Genomic DNA, 15,992 nt, shown 5'->3' with positions numbered 1-15,992 from the left:
GCATGATATACCTTGATTTTAATAAGGCTTTTGACACAGTCCCACATGACATTTCATAAGCAAATTAGGGAAATATGATCTAGTTTAAAACTACTATAAAGGTGGGAGCACAACTAGTTAAAAATCTGTACTCAAAGAGTAGTTATCAATGATTCACTGTCAAACTGGGAGGATGTATCTAGTGGGGTCCTGAATGGGTCTGTTCTGGATCCTGTACTATTCAGTTTTCATTAATGACTTGGATAATGGACCAAAGAGTATGCTGATAAGGTCTGTGGATGATGCCAAGCTGGAAGGGTTTGCAAGCACTTTGGAGGAAACTATGAGAATTCAAAATGACCTTGATACATTGGAGAACTGGTCTGAATCCAACAAGATGAAATTCAATAAAGACAACTGCAAAGTTCTACACTTTGGAAAGAAAAAAAATCAAATGCACAACTACAAAATGGGGAATAACTGGGTAGGTGGAAGTACTGCAGAAAATAATTTTGGGGTAATTGTGGATCACAAATTTAATGTAAGCCGACAATGTGATGCAGTTGCAAAGAAGAGTAATATTCTGGGATGTATTAACAGGGCTGTCATCTGTAAGACACGAGAGGCAGTTGTTCTGCTCGGCCCTGATAATTCTGTAGTTGAAGTACTAGGTCCAGTTTTTGGTGCCACACTTTAAGAAGTACGCAGACAAGCTGGAGCACATTTCAGTCTTGAAAAAAAGAAGACAGAGGAGACTTGATAACAGTCTTCAAAAAGATTAAGAACTATTACAAAGAGGACAGTGATAAATTGTTCTCCATGTCCACTGAAGATAGGACAAAAAATAATCAGTTTAATCTGCAGCAAAAGAGATTCAGGCTAGATATTAGGCTTTTAACTATAAGTACTGGAAACTGGAACAAGTTACCAAAGGAGGCTGTGGAATCCCCAGTATTGGATGTTTTTAAGAACAGGTTAGACAAACACCTGTCAGGGGTGGTCTAGGTATACTTGTTCCTGTCTCGGCCATATGGACTATATTACCTCTTGAGGTCCCTATCAGCCCTACATGTCTGATTATATGATGATGCTATAATATCTCATGTGAGGTGAGGACACAGAAAATATGGAAATAATAAGGTTATATATAGCCACACACAGGCCAGAATCCTTGGCATAACTTAGGTTTAAGCCTTTAAGACATGTCAAATAGCAGAGGCTATTTTTTCACAAAAAAAAAGTGACATATTGAGTAACAAGAACAGCTAATTGGTTAGGCTTAACCACAAACTGCCTATAAATTCATAATAGAGTAGATCAAGCTATTAAAAGAGACAAAGTGGGTGAGGTACTATCTTTTATTGGACCAACCTCCGTTGGTGAGAGAGACTAGTTTTCAAGCTTACGTAGAGCTCTTCTTCAGCTATAACATACCTTATCTAGTAATTATGCCTTATATTATAAGATATCTAAAAACTTGCAAGTGAGATTTAGGAAGCTATATATAAAATTAAAGCTATCTAGAACATTTTGTAACAAATCCCTTCAAGTTGTCTTTGATTTGACTGAAGTTTTCTGCCAACTGACCACAAAGTGTGCTGTAAATAGTTTGGAGCAAGTAAATGAGTCAAAAGACTTTGTATTTGTTTAATAATATATTTTGCAGCCATATAGAGCCACCAAGGAGCATGAAGAGACTATGTAAAAAATAGCAAAGAATCCTGTGGCACCTTATAGACTAACAGACGTTTTGCAGCATGAGCTTTCGTGGGTGAATGCCCACTTCGTCGGATGCAAGTCATACCCACTTGCATCCGACGAAGTGGGCATTCACCCACGAAAGCTCATGCTGCAAAACGTCTGTTAGTCTATAAGGTGCCACAGGATTCTTTGCTGCTTTTACAGAACCAGACTAACACGGCTACCTCTCTGATATGTAAAAAGTGTTCTAACTTCATAATGAATCTTTCTGTAGACAGCTAAAAGTGATGACAGAGAAAGCATGGAATTGTACAAAACTTGCCCAAAGGGCCACACTGCAGATGGGCACCATAGAAAGTACTTTGCAGAAGTAAATTGTTGACCAGAGCTAAATCAGCAGGTGTTTATGTATGTCCTAAGTTGTCTTGTATAAACTGGTAAGGCACGAGGTATTTTGCACAAAGGAACTAGAATTTTTCAATGACAAAGGTGCAAGAAATCACAAGGCAAACACCCTGTTTGATGTGATGAGAAGGGATAACTTGTATTCTGGTTGATATTTCAAATATATGCCAGAGGAATGGACTACTTTCTGACTCATTGACATTAGTTTCACCAAGAGGAGAAATGCACACTTGAATTTCACTAACAAGTTTCATCTTTGTTGTCTAGAAACTATTGTAAGTGAATAAGTAGTTGAGAGCACTGAGGCTGGAAAAACTATTTATACTAGGCCTGGTACTGTTGGTAAGAGGAAAATGGTTCTGACCTACAGCATAAATTAACTAGTAGTAACCCACAGTATTTCAACAAGATTTCAGCCTAGAAATCACACCGATTGTGTGGTCAAGAAAACCAACAGTTTCCCAAAAAGAGGAAGAAGCTTTGAATTGGCTTGTAAGCTACCACTAATTGAACCTTTGGTTAAAATGGCATAAGAGCCTACAGTGGTGGTGAAAAGCCAGGGAAATAAGAGGTATTTCAAAATCATTACCTGCATGTTATATCTGGAGATTAATTTGTGATAATCTTGAGACTATAAGTGGCAATGCTTGGCTATGAGTATCACCTGGACAAGGTAATTTTGAGCTGAACTGACAATCTCCAATAAGTAACATGTCTAGATTCTAAAATTTAGAATTGCCTGGTTGAACTGCTACAGGTAGTCCAATAATTCTATTGGGATACAAACTTGATTGGAAATGAAAAAAAGTCTATATTTTAAGAATCCCATGTTGGTAAAAAAAAAAATCATCCACCTAGAATAGTACAGAACCTGGCTAAAAGTTTGCCTTTGTAACAAATCTATTAACACCCTGAATTAATGTATTGTCTCTTGATAAAATGTAACACCCTATGTTGAATTCTCTTAAATATTGTAAACATGATCATTTAGCCATCTTCATTTTACTTTCTATAATTTCTTGTTAGTTTTTTACATACTATAATGGTTAATAAAACAAATAATTTTAAAATAATTCTCTAGTCTGTACTCAGGCTAAGGAATAGAGAGAAACATCCTGGAGCTAACTGATTTATGAAAGATATGTAACCAATGTGTTTTATAATGTATCTTACTTTCTCAGACAGACTCTTTGTGGCCAAGTAGGTCTTGGGACACAGGCCTGATTCGAAAGTATTTAGGTAAGTTCCTTTTCCTCAGATATTAAATACCTGTCACACAGCCCAGATATTTGCAGCCAAGAGCAGGGCAAGAAAAGAAAGACCCAAACCTTGCAACTGTTCAGGAAGCCTTCATCCTTCTGTTTTGTACACTAGATTTTATGAAGCTTTAGGGCCTCTGACATATACATAAGACTATGATGGAAATACTGCACTGCTCCATTGACTGATTCATGTGAAAAGGAAGCTATTATTAAATGCACTGCATTATCTGGAGGATAGTAGACAGGATAATTACACGGTGACTGAGTCTAAGCAAATGGGCCACATTCTGCTTCATTACATCCATATAGTTCTATGGACTTAATTGGAAGTTAAGTAGCATGACAGGGATGGGCAAACTTTTTGGCCCGAGGGCCACATCTGGGTGGGGAAATTGTGTGCAGGGCCATGAATGTAAGGCTGAGGCAGGGGATTGGGGTGTGTAGGGGGGTGCAGTGTACAGGAAGGGGCTCAGTAGTGGTGCAGAGAGGGGTGCGGAGTGTACAAAGGGGCTCAGGGAAGGGGTTTGGGGCACAGGAGTGCGGCAGGGGGCTCAAAGCAGGGGGTTGAGGGCTCAGGGAAGAGGGTGTGGAGTGTGGGAGGGGGCTCAGGGAAGGGGGTTGGGGTGCAACAAGGGGCTCAAGGCAGGAGGTTGGGATGCAGGAGGGGGTGCAGAGTGCAGGAGGGGGCTCAGGGCAGGGGATTGGGGTGCAGGAAAGTTTCAGGGTGCAGGCTCCAGCCCGGTGCCCCTTACCTTGAGCAGCTCAGGGATGGCAGAGGCACACAGTGGGGCTAAGGCAGGCTCTCTGCCTGCCCTGGCCCTGTGCCACTCCTGGAAGTGGCCACTATATCCGGCAGTGGCTCCAGGGGAAGGGGAGAGGGGCAGAAGGTTCTGCGCGCTGCCGTCGCCTGTAAGCACTGCCCCCCGTAGCTCCCATTGGCCGGGAATAGGGAACCGTGGCCAATGGGAGCTGCGGGGGAGTGGTACCTGCCGGCAAGGGCAGCAGGGATGTGGTGCCGGCCGCTTTCGGGAGCGGCACGGGGCCAGGGCAGGCAGGTATCCTACCTTAGCCCCACTGCACCACAGGGCTGGCAATCCTGCGGGCCAGACTGTAAACCCTGACGGGCTGGTTCCAGCCCGCGGGCCCTAGCTTTGCCCTCCCCTGTTGTATGATGTTACTGAGAGTACAACTGATATAAATATTTATCTTGTTCCTAGGATAACTGATCCCTGAAATAAAACAGACATTATTTGGTTTTGCCCAACAGAAAAAGGTGATTTTGCATACAAGCAAGTGATGCTGATCAGATATATGGGGACAGAGACCTAACAAAAGTGGATGAAGCAATATTTGACTGCAAGAGATTTGAAAGCTGATAAGTTATAAACAACACACTTCAACCTATTATCACAACAAAAGACTGCCCCCCCAAGAAAACCATCAATCATAATATTTTCCAATGAAAGATTTCATAATTTTGGTCCCCCCCCCTCATTTTACTTGTCTTCAGAAGTGCTGAAATGGAATGTGGGTTTCCCCCCCCCCTCAAGAGGAGGGATTTTCCAAGTATTTCCATATACTGCTGTAGAGGACTACATTCCTAAAGGATCTTTGACTTCTTTAGCAGTAATAACAACTTTGCTCTTATATAGGGATTTAAAAGTGCATTACAAAGGAAAATATCATAAATCCCATTTCAAATGGGGAAACAGACAGAAGTGAAGTGAGTTGCTAAAGGTCACAAAGCATTTTGGTTGCAGAGCTAGGAATAAAATTCCTAGTATAATACTTTATCTCCCAGAATCCTTGAGACACAAGGCAGGTGAGATAATATTTTTAATTGGATCAACTTCTTTCTGTTGGTGAGAGAGAGACACACACAACATAAGTTGGTCCAATAAAAAGGTATTACCTTACCCTTCTTGTCTCTGTAATATCCTGAGACCAACTCAGCTACAACAACACTGCATACAACAATCCAAGAATCTTTGTTAGTATGATTAAAAATCTAGAGGATGTATCTTCTTGCTACCCTCCCTTTTACGCTGGTCTACCAGTTATTTTACCACTAAAACCCTCTTCCTCACTCTTGACTGAAGTATAGCTTGCCTTTCTTGAGAAAGATAATCCTTCACTGAACAATGCGATGCTGCTCTTGATAGCTGTGGGTGCTTGAGAGTAGGGATACATCTCCTTGCACCCAGAAGTGGACAATATTACATGGCATTCTCAGTGCTACTGATTTCTGAGAGCAACTGAAGGTACACATTCTTGAAAGGGCTCCACATAGTGCTAAGAATTCTCTGCTAAGCCATTAGCCTAGTGTGCACCTACTTAAAGCATGATACTAGTGTTCATGGAAGGAGCTGGCCTGACAACTCTGGAAACAAAAGCCCTTTATTCAATTAAAATATACAATAAAGGCAGCAGCAGTGGAGGCTTCTCACAATCATGATGGATTCATTTAAATCAAAGTGATTTAAATCACCGATTTTAATCATGATTTTAAATCAGCAAATAGGAAACTTAATTTAAATAATTGATTTTAATTTTGGTTTTGCATTTGTACATTTTAGTTATTTTCCTAAAGAATGGTCAATTCTCATTGGTTAGTAACCCTTAAAACATGTTGATTTGCAACTAAATATAGCCTGTACGCTAAATTAAATTAAATCACTGAAAATAAGCAAATGCTGCAAAAGGACTTTGAGGGTGAGAAAACTGCTTTACCTAAAGGATTGTAGCTTGCTAAAGTTAAGTTTAGTCTCTCAGAAGTGTGTTCTACTTTTGTTTTGTTTTAATTTGTAACCCTTCTACTTCTAATATCCTTGCTTAGTATCACTTACATGTTTGTTCTTTGTTGATAAAAACTCTCTCTTGGTTTTACTATAAATTCATCTAAGCGCTATAATATTGAAGTGTGTATCCGCAGCTGAGCCAGTAGGCTGGTATGTATAGTGTCTCTTTGGAGACAGCTGACTTGGTTATTTCTGTGAGCATCCAATGATGGACTGGATACTGCAGAGGAACACTCATATGGGTGTGTGTGTTGGAATTGGGCCATGGAATTGGGGGCATCAAGTGTTATATGCAAGGCAAAGGGCTGGCAGAGTTCTGAGGAGTTTGTTTGGAAAGCTAACAAACTGGGATGGCAGGGAGCTGTCATTCAGTTTAACACAGACAAATCTCTTTTTCCAAGGCAGAGAGGTAATAAGGTGACTTACAATTCTGTACGGCCCAAGAAACCACTACAGACACCTATCCACTGGTAAACGGACTGAGACCACCAACACATCTTTCTTTTTAAAGATAAACGTGATTTCTCATGACATATGGTATATTTTCAGTCATCAAATATCTTAGAGGAGGGGTTCTCAAACTTCATTGCACCATGACCCCCTTCTGACAATAAAAATTACTACAAGACCCCAGGGGTGGGGACCGAAGCCCGAACCTGCCCTAGCCCTCCTGCCTCAGGTGTGGGGCGGGGGGGACCAAAGCCGAAGCCCAACCTGAGCCTCGCTGCCCAGGGCTGAAGTCCTTGGGCTCCAGCTTTGTCCCTGGGCCCCAGCAAGTCTAAATCAGCATTTAGACAGTGACCCCCATTAAGATGGGGTTGTGACCCCCTTTGGGGTCCCAACCCACAGTTTGAGAACCGCTGTCCTAGAGCAATGAGCCAAGTAACAGGAATTCCCATCTCTCATTAGTACGTCTGAGACTGTCTCTTAGATCCCTTCTTGTAATATAATAGAAATCTCGGAATATAAATCAAACATATATGCATGTGTTTTTTACTTTCTCCAAGTACTTCATCACCATGTGGATTATAGAAAAATAGTTGTAAGATGTTATGAGAGCTGCAAATCTTTCCTAAGACATTTTGAAGGGAATCCTTGATGGCTTCAGTATATGGAAAGGTGGCCAAATGCTATAATTACTTCACTATCCAAAGAAGAATACAACATTTCAGTATCTTTCAAATCAACTGCAATATTTTACTGTTTATTAGTACAATCCTGAATGAAAACCAAATTGTGCAAATTTAAGCAATCACCTGAACTATTGGGGCCACCTTAAAAAGATATTGTATTGGGAGGTATAAGCTCTGTTTCGTGCAACATTTAAAGTTTTACATGGAATAAACATTTCAGAAACTGAGATGAAGTCAAATAGCGTAACTTCCATAATGAAACAGGGGAAGAAGCGTAACATTTATTTAGCAGAAAACTATGAAATCACTTTTACAAAAGTATATAGTATTAAATATTCCCATTTTACATACAGATGGAAGAACTGAGGAACAGCAAGGCTAAGTGACATGCCAGAAGCCACAGCAAGGAGAGACAAGAATCCAGGTCTCCCACTACCCTCTCTGGTGCTTTGTTCACAAGATGGAAAATAATTGAGCAAATCCCATTTCACACCTGAATTGTATTTAGATACCTTGTGTCTGAAAGCCTATGACTTTTATGCAAGGTAGGTGTGCCATCTGTCTACCATTCAGCCACATAAAAACTGTTCTGAATCTGCTAGCTTGATCAAACATGAGGTTTTAGCAGAGTTCATTTGGTGTCTTGCTGTGTTCCTAGACGTGTTAAATCTACCTTATTATATTTTGGCATGGTTTTTAGAACAATGTGCACACATTTGGGCATTCAGTTTGCTCTGTGCAGGCAGTAGTAGATCCAAATGGACAGGTGCAAAGCTGGCCATTTGTGCATATAATGTATCTGTTTGCACATGAATTTTCTATGTGTGTGTTTGCAAGTAAAGGACATAATTGCACATAACTTTTTTAAAAACTGTGAATCAAAAATGTAACAGATGTAGTATGTCCAACTGATGTTAGTTCATTTATGCACAAAACCACAATATTGATTTTACTTGGTGTAGCATTCAATAAGTTTATTCACCATTCATGAGTGGAATGACTATTTGCAGTTTGTAGATTTGTGTGTTTTTAGCATTGCCACTTCTTAAATTCTATAATGAGAACTGGCAGACTGAAGACAACTTGAAAGCTAAGTTTTAGTGGAGGCTTCAAAGGTATCACCATCAGGATTGGTTTAAAAAAAGGCTACACTATACAGATCTCCTCAGACAGCAACAGCCTCTTTGCTATGACAACATGATAAAAACAGTCTTTAGAAAAAGCAGCACTTTACTGCTGCTATGTGTAACCATGCCCAAAATTAAAATGCTTGGTAGGCAAACCAAATAGAGTCCTGCTCAAATAAATAGCTTTATGCTACCCTGAAGACAGTCTATGAAACTGAGTTCCACTCTTCCAAATGGAAAGAAGGTAACTTATTCATGTAGTTCACATGTTGGTTTGTGTAAAGCCAAATGTAATGGTGGTACTGTGCTTGAAAAACAGATCACATCTAGGGAAAGAAAAAGAGGGGCAGACACGGAAGAATTAAAATGTTTTAAGAATTTAACTGAGATACAGTTGAGAAAATACAAGAAAATACAAGCACTATGCTTAAAATTCCAACCACAACTTTTAAGGGAGAAAGAGAGTTATCTTTTATTTAAACTTCTTGAAGAGAATGGACAGTTTCCAAGAATTCTGGTTGGAATTCTTCCCAACTCCAGCATTAATCTCTTCAGCATGGCAACTTTCACACACATTCCTTTTTGAAGATTACAGTACAACACGGTTGTGAGGAAAGCCAGGAAATTCAGAGCTTCAGTTTTATACTGGGTATTACAACACTTTCTTTACAGAAACCAAACCCACTGACCTGAGGCCTTTGAAATACCTTGGCATCATAGAAGAGGGTCCCTGATTTGTGTCTGCATTTGTTCTGACAAAAATAATTCCAGATGAGGTTCTGAGGAGGATCGCCAGTGGGCCTGCCAACCTTCACCATCACAACTATTTATAGCTTTATCTTAAGAGGCCCCTGCTTTGTACTGCAGCTTGCAACTTTAACTTAACAACTGGATTGGACTATCTTCACAGGCTGTCAGTGGTGTTTATAAATTGCAAACAAGAATTGCTACAGAGTAATAGAACACTTCTATCTTCCCTCCCCAGCAGCCAAGTAAAACCTTGACGGGACCATAAGACTGGTTACAGCAATATTTTAGTTTCCTTCTGATTTTTGATCTTTTGTCTAGTAACAATAATTCAGTTGAAAAGAAGATACGTTTCCCCTCAAAGGAAATGATGCCATCAAACTAATTTATAATATAATTACATATACAATGCATAACAACTGAAAGAATTTACTGTGTTGGGGCATTTACCTTTGCCACAGTATATGTATTATCCCTACTAATTAGAAGAATAAAAACAAAATTCTGTGATACTATCCAGATTTAAAATGGTCTCTCCCTTTAGAGAATTTTTAAACAAAATATTGATTCAAAAAGTCCTAAGCATCCTAGAACTCCTATCATCAAAAGTAAATTGGTATGTAAAAATACTGAACATGTGGTGGTTCTATTAACTTATTACAGGGCATAAAATAAAAATCTTCATGTTCTACAGTCTAATTTGTTTTTTTAAAGAGTCCACTTTTAAGTGTTTCCCTTCTAGCAGGAGCTGTTACAATCTATTGAATAAATAGCCAGTACCATTTACATAGTGATAGTTATTTTCAGTGAGTCCCCTAGGAGTTATCTATTGAATCTCCATGTTAATATCATAAAAACATGTCTGAGCTGGGTGTATGAGCTTTTTAGGGTTAGAAGCTGAAAAATCCTAAAGTATATTGCTCAAAATGCAACCTGAAATGCACATGCAAAAACAGAGGCTTCCCCACTAGATACTCAGAAAAACACTCCTTTTATCAACTGGGGTCTGAGAGCTCCCCTCCTATTTATCACTAACCCCCACTACTTCTCATAGTCTCCTATCACACTCCCATTCTCCCTCTATGCTCTTCCTACAACCCATTCCCTAAAAATATTCAGAATCTATTCCTTTTCCAGTACTCTATTGCATCCATTTGCCCCATGCACCCACCTCCTTCTACCACTTGCTTTCCACATTCTTCAATTACCCCACATTCCACAGGCTCTTGTCCAGCCCCTTAGACACTAAGCAATAAACACCATCTCAACCACCACCTGGCTTCAATCACAATGAAAATAATGGGAGTTTGTAGTTATCTTCAGTAGGGGTAGGCAAAGACCCCAGAAAATAGCAAGCATTTAGCTTCAATACCCTGGGAAATAGCAGCCATTTGGCATAAGAGAAAATTCAAGAGTTTGAATACATGAATCAAGAAACCATAAGAAACAAAAACGCCACAAGAGCTGGCAACATTGCTAAAATCTTTCTTATTTTTCCTACATAGACTTAAAATACTCTGTGCTATTTCCCCTAACAGTTTTCCCATCTGCAGTATTCATAGAGAGGGGAAAAAAATTACTTTCCTTACCTCCCTATTTTGCCACATAAGGTACAAAAGTAGATTACAACCCCCAGCTTCCCCTAATAGGTGAATTTCACTATAACCCACGATTATACAAGGCACATACAGATTAGAAAATACTTTAGCATCCTACAGGACAAGTAGAACAATAAAAGTTACTTACTGAGTTGTCACAAACAACAGCAACACCTTCCCCTTGAAAGCTACCAACTCTTCTGTATGAGTGCTCCTGTTCCCCCAGCATGCCTTTCTGCAGCTGGCCCCTCAACTCTAGTAGAGCCAACATGCAGCTACAATCATACAGCAGCCATGTTTTAAGTGCTTAGTGCAGCTTGCTCTGTTCCAGCTGGTGAGTATTCTACACTCTGGGGTTTGCTACTAGTTCTTCTTTTCTTGTTCTTGAAGAGAATGACACATTTTCACCTTTCATATATGTGTATTGAGAGCTCATAAAGTGAGGGGTGCAAATGCTAAGTACTGTAGTTTATTTCAAAGATGCATTTTAATTTGGGGGGTTGTTGTTAAGCCCAAATCAGTTTTTCAGCTGAATGCCCAGTAACGAAGTTGCACAAGGGTTTATTCTGGAAGCTGGAATTGCCAGGGTGCTAATGTGACCCACTGTTTGGCAAAGGAGATGCTACTGAAGTGATGCCCAGAGAATGCAGGGCTATGGATTTTATTTCAGTAGGTTTAGTTTCTGGAAATACAGGGTTAGCGCCTCCACTTTGCCATAGCTCTTCTGTGTCAGATATGTGTGTCACCTTAAAAAAAAAGTCTTTAAAGTGGTGCAACATTTTGGGAATTTGATAAACATCTAAGGACTAAAGGGGAAGCTTCTATTGATTGAGGGGCAGCAGGGAGAGAGAAACTGGACGTTGGGAAGAGGGACTGATCTGGGGCTTCAAACAGAGGCAGTCCTGAAGTGTTGGTGTAAATCCCTGGCCCCTGTTTTGTGTGGGGAGTTTGCAGCTGCAGTTGGGAAAGGAAGCTTCCTAGTGTGGACTCTAGCAGTGGTTCCTTGCTGGGGGGTGGGATATGAAGCAGGGAGAGCTCTCATTTAAGTTGGGGAGGGGAGAAGATCATGAAGAGAGGTTGGGGCTGGTGGCAAAAGCTGAGGGAGGGTAGGAACCCTCTAGAAGCTGTGGAAAGGCCATCTGTGGTGGCCCTGCTGCTTCCCCTGGAGGGAGCCTGCTTGTGTTGATGTTCTAATGGAGAATGGATGCTCTCTTCCTTGGCTGTCCTTTCTAGTGACACCCACTTGTGAGTGTTGAGTTTTTTGCTTCTGTTTAGTTATTTTGTTTGATAGTTTTTAATAACTTTCTTCCTTCTGTCTTGCCCTTGTCCAAAATGGCTGCGGTCTCCCATTGCTGTCAATAGGACTGAAGCTCCGTACAACCTTAAGCAACATGCCTGCTGCATCCCTGCAGACATTGGAGGTGACAGTGAGGCAGCCCCCAGCAAAGATAACTGCTGTGTCTTATTGTTTGTAATGGGGCTGAACTCAGGCTGCCCCCATGGAAATGGTGGTGCCTTAGTCACCATAGCAGGCTGCTATCACCCTGCTACCTCAAATCAGCTTGAGAAAGAGGAGCCTCTCCCCACAACTTTCCATAGAAAACTAGACACTGCAGAGGCTAGGGCTCCCCACCTCATTGGAAAATGCTTAGCTTCCTAAACTCAATGCTGAAAGTGAAAAGCAGTATGACCCCCAAGCTGCTCGGGGGAGGGCACCTCTTTCCCTGGCAGAGCCAGGAAGTCCTTTCCCACTTTCCTTAATCAGTGGCAGTAGCTACCACTCCCACCCAAGCAACTATAGGGTGCCCTTCCAGAGGCCTGGTATGGGCTGGAGCCCCTTAGGACAGTGGGGTGTCAGTTTGCTCTGGTGAGGTGTGCAGTAGGAGTGGGCAGCTTTCTCCTTCTGCTGGAGGCAGTCTGCCAGCCCAGGTAGAGATCAACGTTGATGATATTCGGGGGTCACATTTTCAAGCTACTTGCAACCATTAAACTTGTTTTTAAAAAACATGATATTCTGATATCACCATGTGACTCCAAGAGCAGTACCTAAGTATGTGCTTCTAGTGCTTATGTCTGCATACAGCCCTATTCCTCTCTTTCCCTTGTGATCCTTATGCTCTTGTGCCACGAGTCATCAGCAACTAAATGGGACTATTAGATTATTCCCGTAAAAATAATAGAAGGCTAATGTTGGCCAGTGGTCTGGGGCCTAGACTGTTCCTTAGCTGGAAATGCTGGCCTGAGTATAAAGCACTTTAGTCTCCAGGGCTGGCAATCTGCCTCCTTTCTCTCTCTCTCACACACACCCCCCCATCCAAAAAACAATAATAAAGATTTAAACAAAAAAACTTCAAATGTAAGGAAATATAAAACATGGAAAGATATTCAAATGAGCCCTTCTAAAGAAACTACTTTCTATGCTCCTTACTACCATGGCTCCAGGATTATCTCTAAACTGCCATTGGCAACATTTCAGAATATTTCTGTGGCACTGAAGAAGCAGCTGCTTGGCAGCTTGTCCACATTGTATCATTGTAGGCTGAAGGGTTTGGGGCAGCAGTGATGCTAAACTAGAAAGTGGTACAATCCCATGTGTTAAAATGGAAGGGGCAGCATTACTATTAATGCAAGATTATCTGTTCAAGTAAACCCATGTTAAATCTGTATTAGATGCGTGAAATGTTTCTTATGGCTGGTAAATATAAAAATAATATTTTTGCCAGTTCAACTGAAATCAAATCACTTTGGGATTCCCTAAACATCCCGCTTCTCCCTTCATACATGCATGCAGTGCAGGTCAATGGATACTGAAACTTATCACCTGCTATTGGCTATTAAATGGAATGTATTAAACTAGTAGGTGTACTCACACTTGTATTTAAAACCAGCACAACTGATATGGTGTGTCAATTTCAGCAGCAAAGCTAAAAACAACCCACTTTCATATTTTCTTTTTCATCCAAGACCTCTGCCGGCCTGTAACTCTAATCCAATGGGTAAGTGGAAGGTTTGGCTCAGAATTAAACAATATTGTTTATTACAAACTTATTTGTGAAGTCACTGTCAATGTTCAGATCTTTTTCTATTAATAGTTGTGTTTTCACTTCACTTGCTGTAGTCCCCAAATTTCCACAGAGAACCAGATTTATGTTACTATAATTTATTGTTCTCTTAAAATATCTTAGAACAGAAACTTAAACATTTTAATTAGCCTATTTACGCAAGTATTACTATGTTATAAACAGATTAACATTTGTGTCTTGCATGACTTCTCTGGACATCAACAGCCTGGTATAAGTCTTTGTTTGAAAGCAATGGAATATAAAAGGAGTCATTTTATTAGGGAGCTGGTTTCTTCATATCCTACCACATACTTTCATTTGCAGTTGCTTGGTCTTTGGATGGCTAGGAAAGTACTGAATAAAAATGCTGCAACTGTGTACACAGGGCAGAAGGACAGCAAGGAAAATTTATTTTAACTGCATAAGTTCAGATTCTCAAATCATTTTTTTTAAGCAAACCTGAGTTTTAGTTGGTGATAGAGCTGTGTTATCCAATCAGTCTTGTACACTGCAATAGTCTTTAACGGGGTTGCCAAACTCATCTGGTGAAAATTCCATGTTAAATTATGATCTGTGGCCTGGGGTATAAATTTGAGACTCCACACTCTCTAGAATACATAGTGATTTCCCACAGATGCCACTGGAAGGGTAACAGAATTCCTGTTAGTGATCCAAACCTGCTGCATTCTGGATGATTTCCACAACGGATTGTGGGATACCACCTGAAGAACAAGGGACTTGTGGGAAGAGGGGTCAAACTCCCATAATTTGCTCTGCTCCAACCCATAGCTTCCTTAGTGTTAGCCTTAACTAAGAACTATTAGCAATCAGAATGAAACAGACCCAGAGAGATATTGTGCTTTTGTCTGTTCCTGAGTGCAAGGTACTTTCTGGTATTTTAGGAAGATACGTGCTCTTGTGGAAATGAATGCTACCTCATCTGTTCACTGATTGTATGTGTTTGCTGGTATCTGTACTGTTACTGAACGTTTTTCTTGTGCCCCTGGAGTGATGTTTTTGTGTTTGGGCTCTTCCATTTAGTGCTTTACCTGATCATGTAGAGTTGAGAATCGTGGACTGTCTTATGAGCCAAGTTTTACTTTGATTTGCTTATTGCTGTTCAAAAAACCTTGTTTTAAAACCAAGAATCCCCCTCATCATCAAACATAGCAAGTTAAAATGAACTTCAACAAGCATGCATCAAAGGCAACAAATAACAGGGTATAATTTAATCCTGAAAGCCTTAAACACACATCTGAGGCTTGAATCCTGCCTGGCAAAGCTCTCCTTGTTCTGGGAAGTAGGAGGCCATTGCCTTGCACAGGGAGGAATGTGTTCTCCAATTTTGGACACTAGACAGGAGGTGGGCATGGTTTGCCAGAGCTGCCTCTCTATTAAGGGAACAGATTCTTTGACATTTACTTGTTCTTCTCTGTATTTTGATTAGGTTGTAAAGAACATGCATCTCCCTTTTCTATCCTACTCTCTCCTGCTGTGCCTCCTCACTTGTCATCTCTGTGGCCCAATGCTTCTCCTGCCACATGTTACAGTGGCTCTTTGTGCCCCTCTGACTCTCCCCCATAAGTGAGTTAAACAGAACCTCCTTGGTCTTCCTTTTACTTGACCTCAGACATGTGCGATGCTGTGCAGATGTCAGGGGCTTCTCTTTCTAATTGCCTCTTCTTCGGCTGCTGTCAAAAGAGAGAGACAAGTCACAAGCCAACCTTCCCTATCCCAGCAGCAACAGAGGAAATGTTACCAGGAGGGTTTACCAAACTCAACCTAGGACACCATGAGGTTGACATAAAACTTAAAATTGCTTTGTTGGGACTGGGAAATGTAATGACCTCCTGGACGCGCAGAGTTGCCTAGATGTTTATGCACTTAGGGCTGGAGAACCCAGTTTTGGTCTCCATATGCCCTGTGGAGCCCTTTGTAGTGATGTAATGGATTCATTACACATATGCCAGCACCATGAGGGCATGTGCCCTTCATGCATCCTCAGCCCAAGAATAGGATAGGAGTCCTGGCCTCTCTACACACCATAATGCTCTGGAGATGATGTAATGGCACCTATATACCTGGGATGCCCAGAACTTGACAGAAAACAACTCCCACCTCCTCTTGCCCTGAAGCACTCCAGAGATGGAATGGACAATCCTCACCTGGGGAAACCCCTT

At 40.9% G+C, this 15,992-nt stretch overlaps 1 protein-coding gene and 1 long non-coding RNA gene across 2 annotated transcripts in view; both read left to right on the top strand.

Moving 5' to 3' along the window:
• The first annotated feature begins 3,265 nt into the window (after positions 1-3,265).
• Positions 3,266-9,730, top strand: LOC123361687. The gene is made up of 3 exons (XR_006576193.1): positions 3,266-3,324; positions 7,632-7,823; positions 9,078-9,730. It is a non-coding gene; the product is annotated as an uncharacterized LOC123361687 (long non-coding RNA).
• A 1,326-nt stretch (positions 9,731-11,056) lies between these two features.
• LOC123361683 (ABI family member 3 binding protein) overlaps positions 11,057-15,992 on the top strand; it is a 409,913-nt gene continuing 404,977 nt past the window's right edge. Inside the window, exon 1 of the mRNA XM_045001759.1 lies at positions 11,057-11,084. The gene's annotated coding sequence lies outside the window, so the exon portion shown is untranslated. The remainder of the gene's footprint in view (positions 11,085-15,992) is intronic.

Source organism: Mauremys mutica, chromosome 1 (assembly GCF_020497125.1).
Source record: "Mauremys mutica isolate MM-2020 ecotype Southern chromosome 1, ASM2049712v1, whole genome shotgun sequence".
Taxonomy (NCBI): domain Eukaryota; kingdom Metazoa; phylum Chordata; order Testudines; family Geoemydidae; genus Mauremys; species Mauremys mutica.
The sequence above is the reverse complement of the archived record's forward strand: the minus strand, read 5'-3'. Positions and strand labels throughout refer to the sequence as shown.